A 15,899-nucleotide genomic window follows, 5' to 3' on the forward strand; every position below is an offset into this window, starting at 1 on the left:
TGCCATCCAACCATCTCATCCTCTGTCACCCACTTCTCCTGACAATCTTTTGAGCATCAGGGTCTTCACCAATGAGTTGGCTCTTCTAATAAGTTGTCTCGTCACATCATTCAGTTCAGTTCAGTCGCTCAGTCGTGTCCAACTCTTTGTGACCCTATGAATCGCAGCACGCCAGGCCTCCCTGTCCATCACCAACTCCCGGAGTTCACTCAGACTCACATCCATCGAGTCAGTGATGCCATCCAGCCATCTCATCCTCGGTCGCCCCTTCTCCTCCTGCCCCCAATCCCTCCCAGCATCAAAGTCTTCTCCAATGAGTCAACTCTTCGCGTGAGGTGGCCAAAGTACTGGAGCTTCAGCTTTAGCATCATTCCTTCCAAAGAAATCCCAGGGCTGATCTCCTTCAGAATGGACTGGTTGGATCTTCTTGCAGTCCAAGGGACTCTCAGAGTCTTCTCCAACACCACAGTTCAAAAGCATCAATTCTTCAGCGCTCAGCCTTCTTCACAGTCCAACTCTCACATCCATACATGACCACAGGAAACACCATAGCCTTGACTAGACGGACCTTAGTCGGCAAAGTAATGTCTCTGCTTTTGAATATGCTATCTAGGTTGGTCATAACTTTTCTTCCAAGGAGTAAGTGTCTTTTAATTTCATGGCTGCAATCACCATCTACAGTGATTTTGGAGCCCCCAAAAATGAAGTCTGACACTGTTTCCACTGTTTCCCCATCTATTTCCCATGGAGTGTTGGGACCGGATGCCATGATCTTCGTTTTCTGAATGTTGAGCTTTAAGCCAACTTTTTCACTCTCCTCTTTCACTTTCATCAAGAGGCTTTTTAGTCCCTCTTCACTTTCTGCCATAAGGGTGGTGTCATCTGCATATCTGAGGTTACTGATATTTCTCCACATCAGGTGGCCAAAAGATTGTAGCTTCAGTTTCAGCATCAGTCCTTCCAATGAATATTCAGGGTTGATTTCCTTTAGGATTGACTGGTTTGATCTCCTTGCTGTCCAAGGAATTCTCAAGAGTCTTCTCCAGCACCACAACTCAAAAGCATCTTCAGCATTCAGCTTTCTTTATGGTCCAACTCTTACATCTGCCCATGACCACTGGAAAAACCACAGCTTTGACTATACAGACCTTTGTGGGCAAAGTGCTGTCTTTGCTTTTTAATATGCTGTCTAGGTTTGTCATAGATTTTCTTTCAAGAAGTGAGTGTCTTTTAATTTCGTGGCTGCAGTCACCATTAAACCAGTTAGTACTATATATTTGACACATGAAGTGATGGATCACATGGAGGGCCATGAAGGCCCTAATCCAGACCCAAGTGAAGGGGATGAGGCTAAAGTTCTAACAGAAGACTTCTCGGAATCAATGGTGTCCAACTTGAGTATAAAAGAATCAGTGGGAGTTGGCAGTGAAGGAAGGCAAGGGTATCCCAGGTGAATGTGGCAAGGTCAGAAGACAGGTAGAAACATTTGTAGTATATTCAAGAAACTTTCTGTCTGATTGAAATGCAGACAGTTGTGTAGGTATAGTAGAACCTTTTTGTGATTTCCATTTGCATTTTCTTAATCACTAGTGAGGATGAGCATCCACATAATGATTATTTTCCAATTTTGGTGAAGTGTTTATTTAAAACTTTTGCCCACTTTTGAATGGATTATTTCCTTCCATATTGTGACTTTTGAAAGTGTTTTGTCCTTTCTATATACAAGTTTTTTGTCAGACTTGTGACCTCTAAATACTTCCTCCCAGGGAAATGGTATGCCTTTTCATTCTCTTGGTAGTATCTTTGACAGAGCAAAGATTCTAACTAAGGTTGATGGAGTTAAATTGATCAACTTTTTTCTTTGATGAAGCAAGCTTTTAGCATCATACCTAAAAACTCTTTGAATAACTCAAGTTTACAAAGAGTTTATGTTTTGTTTTACAATTTTCAATTTTACACTTAGGTCTTTGGTCCATTATTTGTTTATTTTTATGGTGAAGTCATGGGGCTTTTTTTGTGTGTATTTTTTTTACATAAAATGTCCAATTATTTCAGCATTATTTATTGAAAGGACTACCATTTCTTAATTAAATTGCCTTTGAAAATTTTAAAAAATAAAATGACCAAATTTGTATTGATCTCTTTCTGGAATCTCTATTCTATACCAGTGATCTATATATCCTTTTGCCAATACTGCACTATCTTAATTATATAGATTTATACTGTCTTAAAATCAAATAGTGTGAGTCCTCCAATTTTGTTCTTCTTTTCAAAATGTTTTGGCTATTCTCAATTCCGTGCTTTATTATCATACAAATGTATTCGTGTGTTATAAAATTTAGATTCAGTTTGTCAGTATCTACAAAAAAAATTTCTGCTGGGGTCTTGATTGTGACTATGTTAAATTTATAGATAAATTTCAGAAAAACTGATATTTTAATGATCTTCCCACTTATTCTAATCCATAAAATTAATATATTTCTGAATTTACTTAGGTTCTTTGATTGCATCAGAATTCGAAGTTTTCAGCACTCAGATTCTACACATATTTTGTTACCTAAGCATTTATTTTACTTGGTACTGCTGTGACTTACCTGGTGGCTCAGATGGTAAATCATCCACCTACAGTGCGGGAGACCCGGGTTCAATCCCCGGGTCAGGAGGATCCCTGGAAAAGGAAATAGCAACCCACTCCAGTACTCTTGCCTGGAAGATCCCATGGACAGAGGAGCCTGGTAGGCTACAGTCCGTGGGGTTGCAAAGAGTCGGACACGACTGAGCGACTCCCGTACTACTGTAAAAGGCATTAATTTTAATTTTGAATTTCACCTTGTATTAAAATGTATCTGGGATTTATTTTAATCAGTTAGGGACATGGAGATATTGCAGAGACAACACTGATTTTCACAGAAGTCTATACTCACAGATCCCTAGAAACAAGAGCCATGAGAAGCCATGTGGGGAAGCAAAGGGGCACAAGGGCAAGGGGAGGGCACAGCCCAGAGAGAGTTTCTATGTCATTCTTTGCAGGAAAGCATAGAGGAATCAGAGCAGGCAAACTTAAACAAATTTAGGATTTGATGGTGTGAATAATTTCAGTGGACTCTGGGCTAGGGGGACCGAGTTACTCTGTATTTGGTCCAGTGGTGACTTGGAGCAGGAAAGATACTGGTTTGATGTGTGAGAGTTAGATATAGGAGATGACTGAGAGTATGGACTCAGAATTGGTTTGTATATGAAAGATGTGCTCATAGGAAAGTTGTTTTCTGCCTCTGGAAATTAGCTAGCCCTGAGAGGGGCAATCTCTCCCCTAAAGTCCCCTAAGGTGTCAAGACGTCATAAAATATAGAAAATAGAAAACATCATTAACACAGATTTGTTCATTGCTAGAATGGAGAAAAATAGGAGTTTTTGGGGGACATAGTTACCTTGTATCCTTTGATTTTGCTAAACTCATTTATTAGTTCAAGGAGCTTTTGTGTAGATCTCTTGGAATTTTCAATGTAGACAATTATGTTGTCTGTGAATTGAGGAACTTTTGTCTTTTTCAATCTGTATGCCTCTTGTTTGTTTGTATTCTCTCACTGGCTATTTTTCTATTGAGTATATTTAAATGTTATTAATTAATTCAATATTTACTCTTTGCTGAGATTCATTTTAAAGAGGAATAATACTTAGAGAGCATACAAATTTGTGGTCAAGTTAAATATTTAAGTACAATATGATGTAAGTGCTAAGATGGAGGTGTGCTGTCTATGATCTGAGAAAGCTTGCTAATTATGGCCAGGCAAATTGGAGGCCTCCACTAAGAAGGATTTAAAAGAAGAACAAGAGTTCATTGAATGAACAAAAGGGGAAGTGCATCCTAATAAGAAAGAATAGTATAGGGACTGAAGGAAGAATGTACTTGAAAACTGTCACATTTGAATAGTTCAAATTAACTGGAAAAAAGAGAGAGTTGAGCCCAGGATAACTGGAAAGAAAGATTGGGGACTGATTGTAAAAGGCCAAACATTCCCTGCTTCAGATTTTAGAATTAAGTCTATAAGTAATGGGGAACCATAAAGATTTTAAAGTCTGGAAGTTAAATAACAAAGTTTGTAATCTAAATATGCTCCTGCTCAGTCACGTCCAACTCTTTGCAACCTTGTGGACTGTAGCCTCTGTTCATGGGATTTCTCAGGCAAGAATACTGGAGTGGGTTGCCATTTCCTGCTCCAGGGAATCTTCCCAACCCAGACATCAAACCTGCATCTCCTACATTGGCAGGTGGATTCTTTACCACTGTGCCACCTGGGAATCCTCACTGTGACTTCAAGTTTATAATGTTTTGATAACAGAAGTATCAGGTTAGAATGGCAGTTGACTAATTTGCCCTCACCCACCTTTCCATCAAAATACTTATTAAAGGGACTTCCCTGGAGATCTGGGGGCTTCCCTGGTGGCTCAGATAGTGAAGAATCTGCCCACAATGTGGGAGACCTGGATTTGATCTCTGGGCCAGGAAGATCCCCTGGAGAAGGGAATGGCAACCCACACCAGTATTCTTGCCTGGAGAATTCCATGGACAGAGGAGCCTGGTAGGCTACAGTCCATGGGAAAGCAAAGAATTGAACACGAATGAGCTACTTTCATTTCCCTTGTCCAATGGCTAAGACTCTATGCTGCCAGTATAGGGCACACAGGTTCAATCCCTGATCAGGGAACTAGATCACACATGCCGTAACTAGGAGTTTGCATGCTGCAACAAAAGAAAGATTCCATGCTGCAAATAAGACCCAGACCAGCTAAATATATATATATTTAAAACTTATTAAAGAGCACAAAGTGGCAGTCTATTATGAAGTATGAATGTTTATCAACAATTTATCATGCTGCAGAAGGAGTTTTCACTAATGATAGCATGGATTAGGCACTGAAACACAGCCAGACCGAAAAACCAAAACCAAATATCACTGGGTTCCCTATCCTCAGAAGTGTAACATTTCTATTTAGGAAAGGAGGATAGTGGTGAAGAGTGTGGATTTTCAAATAATATGGTTTTAAAATATGATTCTATGGACTTCCCTTGGTGGTCCAGTGGTTAAAACTCAGCACTTGCAATGCAGGGGATGTGAGTTTGATCCCTGGTCCCACCTGCTGTGTGGCGTAGCCAAAAAAAAATTTTTTTTAATGTGATTTTACCATTTACTTGTTCTGAGTTCTTAAAATTATTTACATTAAATTTTCCTTTATGTATAAACTTGAGTTATTTATATTATTTACCTTAAAAATTGTTAGAGTTATACTTCAGTTCAGTTCAGTCCAGTTCAGTTGCTCAGTTGTGTCCAACTCTCTGTGACCCCATGGACTGCAGCACACCAGGCTTCCCTGTCCATCATCAACTCCCGGAGCTTACTCAAACTCATGTCCATCGAGTCAGTGACGACATCTAACCATCTTACCCTCTGTCATCCCCTTCTCTCCCACCTTCAATATTTCCCAGCATCAGGGTCTTTTCAAATGAATCAGTTCTTCACATAAGGTGGCCAAAGTATTGGAGTTTCAGCTTCAGCATCAGTCCTTCCAATGAACATTCAGGGCTGATTTCCTTTAGGATGGACTGGTTGGATCTCTTTGAAGTCCAAGGGACTCTCAAGAGTCTTTTCCAACACCACAGTTCAAAAGCATCAATTCTTTAGCACTCAGCTTTCTTTACAGTCCAACTCTCACATCCATACATGACTACTGGAAAAACCATAGCTTTGACTAGATGGGCCTTTCTTGCCAAAGTAATGTCTCTACTTTTTAATATGCTATCTAGGTTGGTCATAATTTTTCTTCCAAGGAGCAAGCATCTTTTAATTTCATGGCTGCAGTCACCATGGCTGCAGTGATTTTGGAGCCCCCTCAAAATAAAGTCAGCCACTGTTTCCCCATTTATTTGCCATGAAGTGATGGGACCATATGCCACGATCTTAGTTTTCTGAATGTTGAGCTTTAAGCCAACTTTTTCACTCTCCTCTTTCATTTTCAAGAGGCTCTTTAGTTCTTCTTTGCTTTCTGCAATAAGTGTAGTATCATCTGCATATCTGAGGTTATTGATATTTCTCCTGGGAATCTTGATTCCAGCTTGTGCCTCATCCAGCCCAGTTGTTTCTCATGATGGGTTTTGCTTAGGGAATATAATCTGCTTGTCCTCTGTGGAATTTATGCCACCCCCCACCATTGCCTGAATCATTTTTTATTTTGTTTTTATTTTCTCACTGTTCTAAGAATCAAGAGAGACAGACTTTCAAGGGGAAGATCTCAGACTAAATCTAACTCTAATGATATGACATATTAATTACTTGAAAGTGAAAAGTTAAGTCACTCAGCCATGTCTGACTCTTTGTGACCCCATGGACTGTAGCCCACCAGGCTCCTCCATCTATGGGCTTCTCCAGGCAAGAATACTGGAGTGGGTTGCCATTTCCTTCTCCAGGGGAACTTCCCAACCCAGGGATTGAACCCAGGTCTCCCACATTACAGGCAGACACTTTAACCTCTGAGCCACCATGGAAGCCCACATTAATTACTTAGTGTCCCTCTTTAAACTCAAGTCTAATTAATAAAAAATATTCAAGAGAAAAAAGTTGTTGGGGTTCTGTGGGATAACAAATGTGAAGTTCATAGCATTGTGCTTAATATACAGCACCATTTAATGTTCTTTAGTTTGTTCTACTAGTAATGTTCTTAAACATCCATTTGAAGATTTCAGGATGCTGTAATGCATACGGCTAAGCTTGAAAGTGTTTGCACAAAAGTGTACAAGAGAATAATGGGACAAAGGACATTCAAAAGCTTTGGCCAATGATTTAAAATTAATAAGAATGCACGAAAAATATTTAAAACAGCCCTGTGAATCAAGTATATGCAAATTAAATTGAGTTGCACCTAAATTAATTAAGTTGCACCTAAAAAATACACATTGAAGACAACTGCTAGTTAGGGCATAGTGCATTTCTGCTGGTGAGAAAGTAAATCATTCCAACTTATCTGAAGTGCAATTTGTCACTTGTTTCATGATATTTAAACAACTCATGTGCCTAAATGTAGTAGTATCAGTTAGTTATTGCTGCATAACAAACATTCCAAGACTTACTAGATTAAAATTACAACCATATATTATTTCTCATGAGTCTGTAAACTGGCTATAAATTGCTAATCTGGGCCCGATTACAGCTGATCTCAGCTGGGCTAACTTATGCAGACAGTTGACAGGTTTCCTGAGAACTGGCTGATCTTTAATGACCTCATCTGGGACAACTTGGCTCTCTTTCAAGTGATCCCTCATCCTCTCACAAATTAGTTCAGGCTTATTCTCATAGCAGTGGCTGGGGCTAAAGAGACAGGGCAGAAGTACATGAAGCTTCTGAAGTCTAGGCTCAGGATGGGCACATTACAACTTCCACAATACTCCTTTGATCATAGCTCATCACAAGGCCAGCCTAGGCACAAGGGGTAGGGAAACAGACACCACACCATTTGGGAAGAAACCACAGGGTACCATTGTAAAGAGTATACATACAAAGAAACATTGAGAATTGAGGCCCCAAACATGACAGTTTTGAGAAATAAGAGACATTGGCTAAAATCTTGGCAGGACTTGAACAATTACACCTTTGATACGAAGGACTGAGAATTACAATCTTGGACTATTCATCACAAGCTCCGTCCTCTAGCATAGATCATATGACACCAAGTAAAGTCAGATCAAACTCTGGACCGTCCCTACTTTTCCTGCAATCTCCAGAGCTAGCTAAGGAAAGGTTTATAACTGCCTTTTCCCCCCTGTTTGCATCTATTTCACAGAATAGTCATAACAGAGAATAGAAGGGCCAGCCATTGATGCATGACTCTCCAGAATGCTTATTTATACATGATAAAGGCTTTATGAATTAAAGTCAAGCTAGGACAAGCTGTGGAAGCAGTGGATACTTGAATAGGAGTACAGACTTAAATAAGCTTGTTCAAAAAACTACGAACTGAGTCACTCACTTGGTTAAACAACCTCAGCTGTCAAAGGGCGCACACACTTTACCACAATCCTGCAGGCTCAGGTCACCTGCAAGATTCTGAACATTAAGGGGAGACTGAATTAAAAGACGCTTACTCCTTGGAAGAAAAGTTATGACCAACCTAGACAGCATGTTAAAAAACAGAGACATTACTTTACCAACAAAGGTCCATCTAGTCAAGGCTACAGTTTTTCCAGTGGTCATGCATGGATGTGAGAGTTGGACTAAAAAGAAAGCTGAGCGCCGAAGAATTGATGCTTTTGAACTGTGGTGTTGGAGAAGACTCTTGAGAGTCCCTTGGACTGCAAGGAGGTCCAACCAGTCCATCCTAAAGGAGATCAGTCCTGAAGTGTTCATTGGAAGGACTGATGTTGAAGCTGAAACTCCAGTACTTTGGCCATCTAATGTGAAGAGCTGACTCATTTGAAAAGACCCTGATGCTGGGAAAGGTTGAGGGCAGGAGGAAAAGGGGACGACAGAGGATGAGATGGTTGGATGGCATCACTGACTCAGTGGACATGAGTTAGGGTAAACTCTGGGAGTTGGTGATGGACAGGGAGGCCTAGAGTGCTGTGGTTCATGGGGTCACAAAGGGTCAGACATGACTGAGTGGCTGAACTGAACTGAACTGAACCCACACCTGACTTTCAGATCTATATCTTGAAACCATCATATGAGTAGTGACAAGGATAAGAATGTTCTAGCTGCCCTGCGTCTACTGAAACTGGATAACTCTCTGGCCATCTGAGGATTCACAAAACAAACAATCTGAAAACAAAAGGATTTATAGAACAAACAATCTGAAAACAAAAATGAGAGTTCTGAAAGTATACTTTAATTAAAGAAAGAGAGAATATTGTTCCTAGAAATTAAAGAGCAGATCTATAAAATGACTTTCTATTGAAAAAATAGTTTTAAAATTTAGAAGGTATTTCCTAGGTGCCTTTGTGAAGCTGCCAAGGAAATAAGAAGAGGAAAAAAAATAGATGCAAGTAGAGATGTAAAAAGGAGAGTGAGAAACAATCAAATTGCAAGCAAACTTCAAATGCAAGTGCAGATTAAAAATCCACATTGGAGACTAAAATGGGAGAAAAGACACTACCAAAAAAAAAGAGATTGATGTAACAATGTAAAGGATAACCCTGATAAAAGTGTCAAATTCTAGATGAAATGACAATGGGATAAATGAGAGAAAAAGGAAAATTATATAGAGCAGGTAAAGGAGCACCACCCTTAAAACTGTTATGTGTTCCTTGGGAGAATGGCAGTAAACTTGAACCAAAAAATCAAAAACCTTATAGAAACAGTCTTTCCCAGGATGAAGTAATCCTTGGGTCTACAAATCTAGAGGCTTCTTCATGTTCAAAAGAACAAAAATTCTACACCTAAGTATGTGCTAAATTTTAAATTATCCACAATACAAAGGGAATACAAGTTGCCAGATTCAAAATATAAGCAAAACAAAAGAATGAATAAAGTCTGGCTGGACTCAGATTTCTACTCTGCAACATCAAATGTTAAAACACAATGAAAGAACATTGAGGAGGGCACAATATTTTGTAAATAAAAATTCTCTATCTTTTCAAGTTATTCACATGTAAAAGTGGCAGATGATATCTCAAGATATAACACTCATGTACCACCCCCTTCCCCCCAAATTCCCATTAGACATACATCAAGGCAGCAAGATGTAAGTGAAAAGGAAGAAATATAGGATGACCCATAAGCACTGAAACAAAATAATTATGTAGAATTTGGTGTGACTTTGGTAAACAGAGTTACATCAAATGCAAAAAAATATTTTTAATCCTCTTATTGAAATAGATCTTAAAGAAAAAAAATCACAATAAAATAATAATTATGTGATGGTAAATTAGGTTGATAAAGACAAAAAAACTGATATCAGGTGGGAGATAATGGTGTACCATATTTCCTGTCCTGATTCTGGTAATTAAAAGAAGGTAAGTATATAGGTAATCAAAAATTTTTTGACCAATTATAGTAAAATTTAAAATAGGGATTCATTCAACTACTTAAATGTAGACTTTAAAACATCACTTTTAATATATAAATAGTAGAATTTAAAACAAAATTTCAATCATTTCTTCAATTCAGAAGATAGAAGCAAACAATTAACAGGCCATATTTTTAATGGCATAAAGCAATTGACAGAGTTGAGGTCAAGCACACTGCTTTGGCCTGATAGAAGTTACCCCACTGAAAAACAGATATGCTCAATTTCCCTATAAAATTCTTCATAAACAAAATACAACAGACTAAATGACACATATACATTATATATGCATATATTAAAAGCCTCAAAATTCTAACATAAAGAAATGAAAAATGAACAGTAGACAAATTAGAACAAGCAAGTGAATACATTAAAATAGCATTTGCAACCCTGTTAAAAGACAAAATTCAAGCTTTAAAAATACCAACAAAACTGCAGGATACAAAATCAATACACAGAAATCACTTGCATTTCTATACACTAACAATGAAAAATCAGAAAGAGAAATTAAGAAATCAATCTCATTCACCACTGCAACAAAAAGAATTAAATACCTAGGAATAAACTTACCTAAGGAGGCAAGAGAACTGTACACAGAAAATTATAAGACACTAGTGAAAGAAACCAAAGACGACATAAACAGATGAAGAGATATGCCATGTTCCTGGGTAGGAAGAATCAATATTGTGAAAATGACTATTCTACCAAATGCAATCTACAGATTCAATGTGATCCCTATCAAATTACCAATGGCATTTTTCACAGAACTAGAGCAAAAAATTTCACAATTCATATGGAAACACAAAAGAGCCCAAACAGCCAAAGCAGTCTTGAGAAAGAAGAATGGAGCTAGAGGAATCAACCTTCCTGACTTCAGATTATACTACAAAGCTACAGTCATCAAGACAGTATGGTACTGGCACAAAAACAGAAATATAGACCAATGGAACAAGATAGAAAGCCCAGAAATAAATTCATGAACCTATGGATACCCTATTTTTTACAAAGGAGGCAAGAATATACAATAAACAGCCTCTTCAATAAATGGTGCCAGGAAAAACGGACAGCTACATGTAAAAGAATGACATTAGATCACTTCCTAACACCACACACAAAGATAAACTCAAAATGGATTAAAGACTTAAACGTAAGACCATAAACTAAAACTCTTAGAGGAAAACATAGGCAGAACTCTTGATGACATAAATCAAAGCAAGATCCTCAGTGGCCCACCTCCTAGAGTAACAGAAACAAAAACAAAAGTAAACAGGTGGGACCTGATTAAACTTTAAAGCTTTTACACAGGAAAGGAAACTATAAGCAAGGTGAAAAGACAACCCTCAGAAAATAATAGCAAATGAAACAACTGACAAAGGGTTAATTTCCAAAATATACAAGTAACTCATACAACTCAATGCCAGAAAAACAAACAACCCAATCAAAAAATGGGGAAAAGACTTAAACACACATTTCTCCAAAGAAGACATACAGATGGCTAACAAACACATGAAAAGATGTTCAACATTGCTCATTATTAGAGAAATGTGAATCAAAACTACAATGAGATAACACCTCACACTGGTCAGAATGGCCATCATCAAAAAGTCTACCAACAACAAATGCTAGAGAGGGTGTAGAGAAAAGGGAACACTCTTGCATTGTTGGTGGGAATGTAAATTGATAACAGCCTATGGAAGACAGTATGGAGATGCCTTAAAAAACCAGGAATAAAACCACCATATGACCCAGAAATCCCACTTCTAGGCATATGCCCTGAGGAAACCAAAATTGAAAAAGACACATGTATCCCATTGTTCACTGCAGCACTATTTACAATTGCTAGAACATGGAAGCAACCTAGATGTCCACTGACAGATGAATGGATAAAGAAGTTGTGGTTCATATACACAATGGAATATTACTCAGCCATTGAAAGGAATGCATTTGAGTCAGTTCTGATGAGATGGATGAACCTATAACCTATTATACAGAGTAAAGTGAGTCAGAAATAGTAATATCATATTAATATCAAATCAATACCATATTCTAACACATATATATGGAATCTAGAAGAATGGTATTGAACAACTTATTTACAGGGCAGCGACGGAGAAAGAGACATAGAGAACAGACTTACAGAAATAGGGAGCGGGGAGGAGAGGGTGAGATGTATGGAAAGAGTAACATGGAAACTTACTTTACCATATGTAAAATAGATAGCCAACAGGAATTTGCTGTATGGCTCAGGAAACTCAAACAGGGGCTCTGTATCAACCTAGAAGGGTGGGATGGAGAGAGAGAGAGAGGAGGGAGGTTCAAAAAGGAGGGGATGTATGTATACCTATGACTGATTCATGTTGCGGTTTGACAGAAAACAACAAAATTCTGTAAAGCAATTATCCTTCAATAAAAACATAAATAATAAAGAAAAAAAAAAGAGCAGGGGCCAAAGAAGCATTCTCTTTGATGATGTTAAGTGTGATATGTGTGTCTAGAATGCAGTTACAGATAACATATTGGTGAATAAAGTAAACTATTTCTTAGTTTAAAAAAATACCAACAAAGCAAAAGATGCCTAATGAATAATTTTCTATTGATATTAAACATCTATAAGAAGTTTTAAAAACCATGGGACTTCCCTGGTGGTCCAGTGGTTAAGACACCACTCTTCCAATACAGGGGTATGGGTTCAATGCCTGGTCAGGGAACTAAGATCCCACATACCACGTACTGCAACCAAAAAAAAATTTTTTTTAATTTTTTCATTAAAAAAAGTAAAAATGTGGAGAATAGCCGTCTATCAAAACGTTAGCAAATGTTAAACACATTTGTTCCTAATATCTTTTCAAGGAGAGTTTAGCATGCCTCAACAGTCAATGTCAGATGGACCAGGAAAATTTAAAGTACATATGGTTAGAATAATATCATGGAAAAAAAAAAAACTCAATTAGGAGACATATAGCAAATGTTTCAAAAATCATACAGATGCGCTTTATTTAGCCAGCCATGCAATATTTATAAAAATGGATTACATACAAGGCTACAAAGTAAACCTCCAGAACATCAAAAGTAAGATATTTGATATTCCACATATATTAATACATTTGCATTCCCTCACATTTATCTCCATAAAATAAATATTCTCTGGTTATTTCTTCCTAGATCTTAACTGCCAAAGCTCAGATCTTGCTAGCATACATTAGCTAGGTCCTCAGTTCCTTCTGTGTGAAACCTATTTCCTTCTGGAATATAGACAGTAATCATCAGTCCTTGACCCTCATTTATCTGGATGGAGACAAGGACAAAAGATGAAGGATATGTAACACCTTTTAGGCTCTTGTGTCAGGTGAACTTTTGCAAGACCCGAGGGAGGCGCCTCTCTTCCAACAAGGAAGAGAAAGTGGCAGGCCTGGGACTTTCAGATCAATCAACCAAATATCCCGTCACCAGGTCCCAGGGTCCCACTGTTTTCTTATCAGAAATCTGACATAGGTGACCTATCAAGGATCCTCTGCAACACTGTCTTACAATAAGATTCTAGGTCCGATTTTCAGTGGTTCCTGCCAGTAACTGAAAGACCTAAGGGCTTCTCAAAACCCTGTCATAGAGAACTCTGGTTTTCAAAGTGTGCTGTAAGCAGATAGTTTGTTAAAGAATTCCAAAGTAGCAACTTCCCTGGTGGTCCAGCGGTTAAAGACTCTGTGCTTCCAATGCAAGAGGCATGGGTACAATCCCTGGTTGGGGAACTATGCTCTCACATGCTGTATAGTTTAAAAAAACAAATATTATTCCTGTTTACCTACAAACAGAGGGTTATAAATTTGTTTTGCTTTCCTGCAAATTGTGTGTGTGTAAGCTGCTTCAGTCATGTCCGACTCTTTGCAACCCTGTGGACTGTAGCACATCAGGCTCCTCTGTTTGTGGGATATTCTCCAGGCAAGAATACTGGAATGGATTGCTATGCCCTCTTTCAAGGGATCTTCCAGACCCAGGGATTGAACCTGCATCTCATGTCTCCTGCATTGGCAGGCAGATTCTTTACCACTAGCACCACCTGTGTGTATCCAAAAAGGTACTCATCATTTTTCACTGCCCTAATCTTCACCCAAACCAGTTCAATCCTAAAGGAAATGAATGTTGAATATTCATTGGAAAGTCTGTTGCTGAAGCTGAAGCTCCAGTACTCTGACCACCTGATGTGAAGAGCTGAAACTCAATGGAAAAGACTTCGATGCTGGGAAAGACTGATGGCAAAGGGAGAAGGGGGCAACAGAGGATGAGATGGTTTGATAGCATCATCGAATCTGCCTGCAATGCAGGAGATCTGGGATCGATCTCTAGGTTGGAAAGATCCCCTGGAGAAGGGAATGGCTACCGACTCCAGTATTCTTGTCTGGAGAGTTCCATGGATAGAGGAGACTGGTCAGTTATAGTCTATGGGGTCGCAAAGAGTTGGACACGACTTCGTGACTGCACAACAACAATAAAATCTTCACCTAAATATTCAATGCCTTATGACCTAGATGTCACCTAGAATCTTTCTTCACTATCATTCTTGATTATCTTCATAATTGGCTCAGATTCTAATTCCACACTTTGAGAAAGTCCAAAGCCTTTTCAGCTCAGTTCAGTTCAGTCACTCAGTCATGTCCAACTTTGCAACTCCATGGACTGCAGCACGCCTGGCTTCCCCGTCCATCACCAACTCCTGGAGCCTGCTCAAACTCATGTCCATCAAGTCAGTGATGCCATCCAACCATCTCATCCTCTGTCATCTCCTTCTCCTCCTGCCTTCAATTTTTCCCAGCACCAGGATCTTTTCCAATGAGTCAGCTCTTCACAGAACTTTTTCTTAAAAAGCCTTTTCAAGAGTACTTCAAATTAGTGGTACTCTTGTATCCTCATATTTGTCTCTGGCCATGGACAACTTTTTCCATGTGTTTTCATAATGCAATTTGTTAACACAGATGTGATGCTGTTCTTCACACACTCCAAAAGGAAAAAGAGAGAGAGAAAGGTTAAAAAAAATACTCACACAATTATTTCTAGATGTTAGGAGTAGGTTGTGTGTGTGTGTGTTGGGTGGGGGTTGGGCAGGGGGGAGGTTGGGGAGATGACACTGAAAACATTTCCTGAATCAACATTTAACAGTCTTGTTTTAAAATTCTTTTTGGGCATCCTGTCACAGGAGTTTTGCCCCATCTCACTGACTCTTCTCATTCCTCTATTTCTTACTTCCTCCCACTCAGATTGCCTTAGAAACTGAAATAGTTTTTCTCCTCACCTTTGTAGACAGCAATATAGCTTTTTGCTAACTCTTACTGTCAAGCTTTCCCACACAAACCATTCAGCCAAGCCCAAAGGGCTGCTATGCAACTTGTGACATTTGTAATTAACCATAGAGACCATAAACATTAAAAATATTTTTCTCTTACACTTTTCCTGATTTTATGACTTCTTGCTGTCTTTCAGTAGTCCCAGGGATGTAGCCCTTAAGTACAGTCTGTCAATTCTTTTATGAAGATGTAAGAATACCCTTCCAAAGTCAAGGTTTATTCATCCCAAGCTAAGAACTTCTCAAATTCTACTATACTATATCACCTTGCATGCATACTAAGTTGCTTCAGTTGTGTCCAACTCTTTGCAACCCTGCGGACTATAGCCCACCATACTCTTCTGTCCATGAGATTTCCCAGGCAAGAATACTGGAGTGGGTTGCCATTCTGTTCTCCAGGGGATCTTCCTGACCGAGGGATTGAACCTGGGTCTCCTCTGTTGTGGGCAGATCCTTTATTGTCTGAGCTACAAGGGAAGCCCCCACTATATGATACAGCCCTAAAGCCCAG

The sequence above is a fragment of the Ovis canadensis genome, chromosome 4, assembly GCF_042477335.2.
Source record: "Ovis canadensis isolate MfBH-ARS-UI-01 breed Bighorn chromosome 4, ARS-UI_OviCan_v2, whole genome shotgun sequence".
In the NCBI taxonomy this organism is placed as follows: Eukaryota; Metazoa; Chordata; class Mammalia; order Artiodactyla; family Bovidae; genus Ovis; species Ovis canadensis.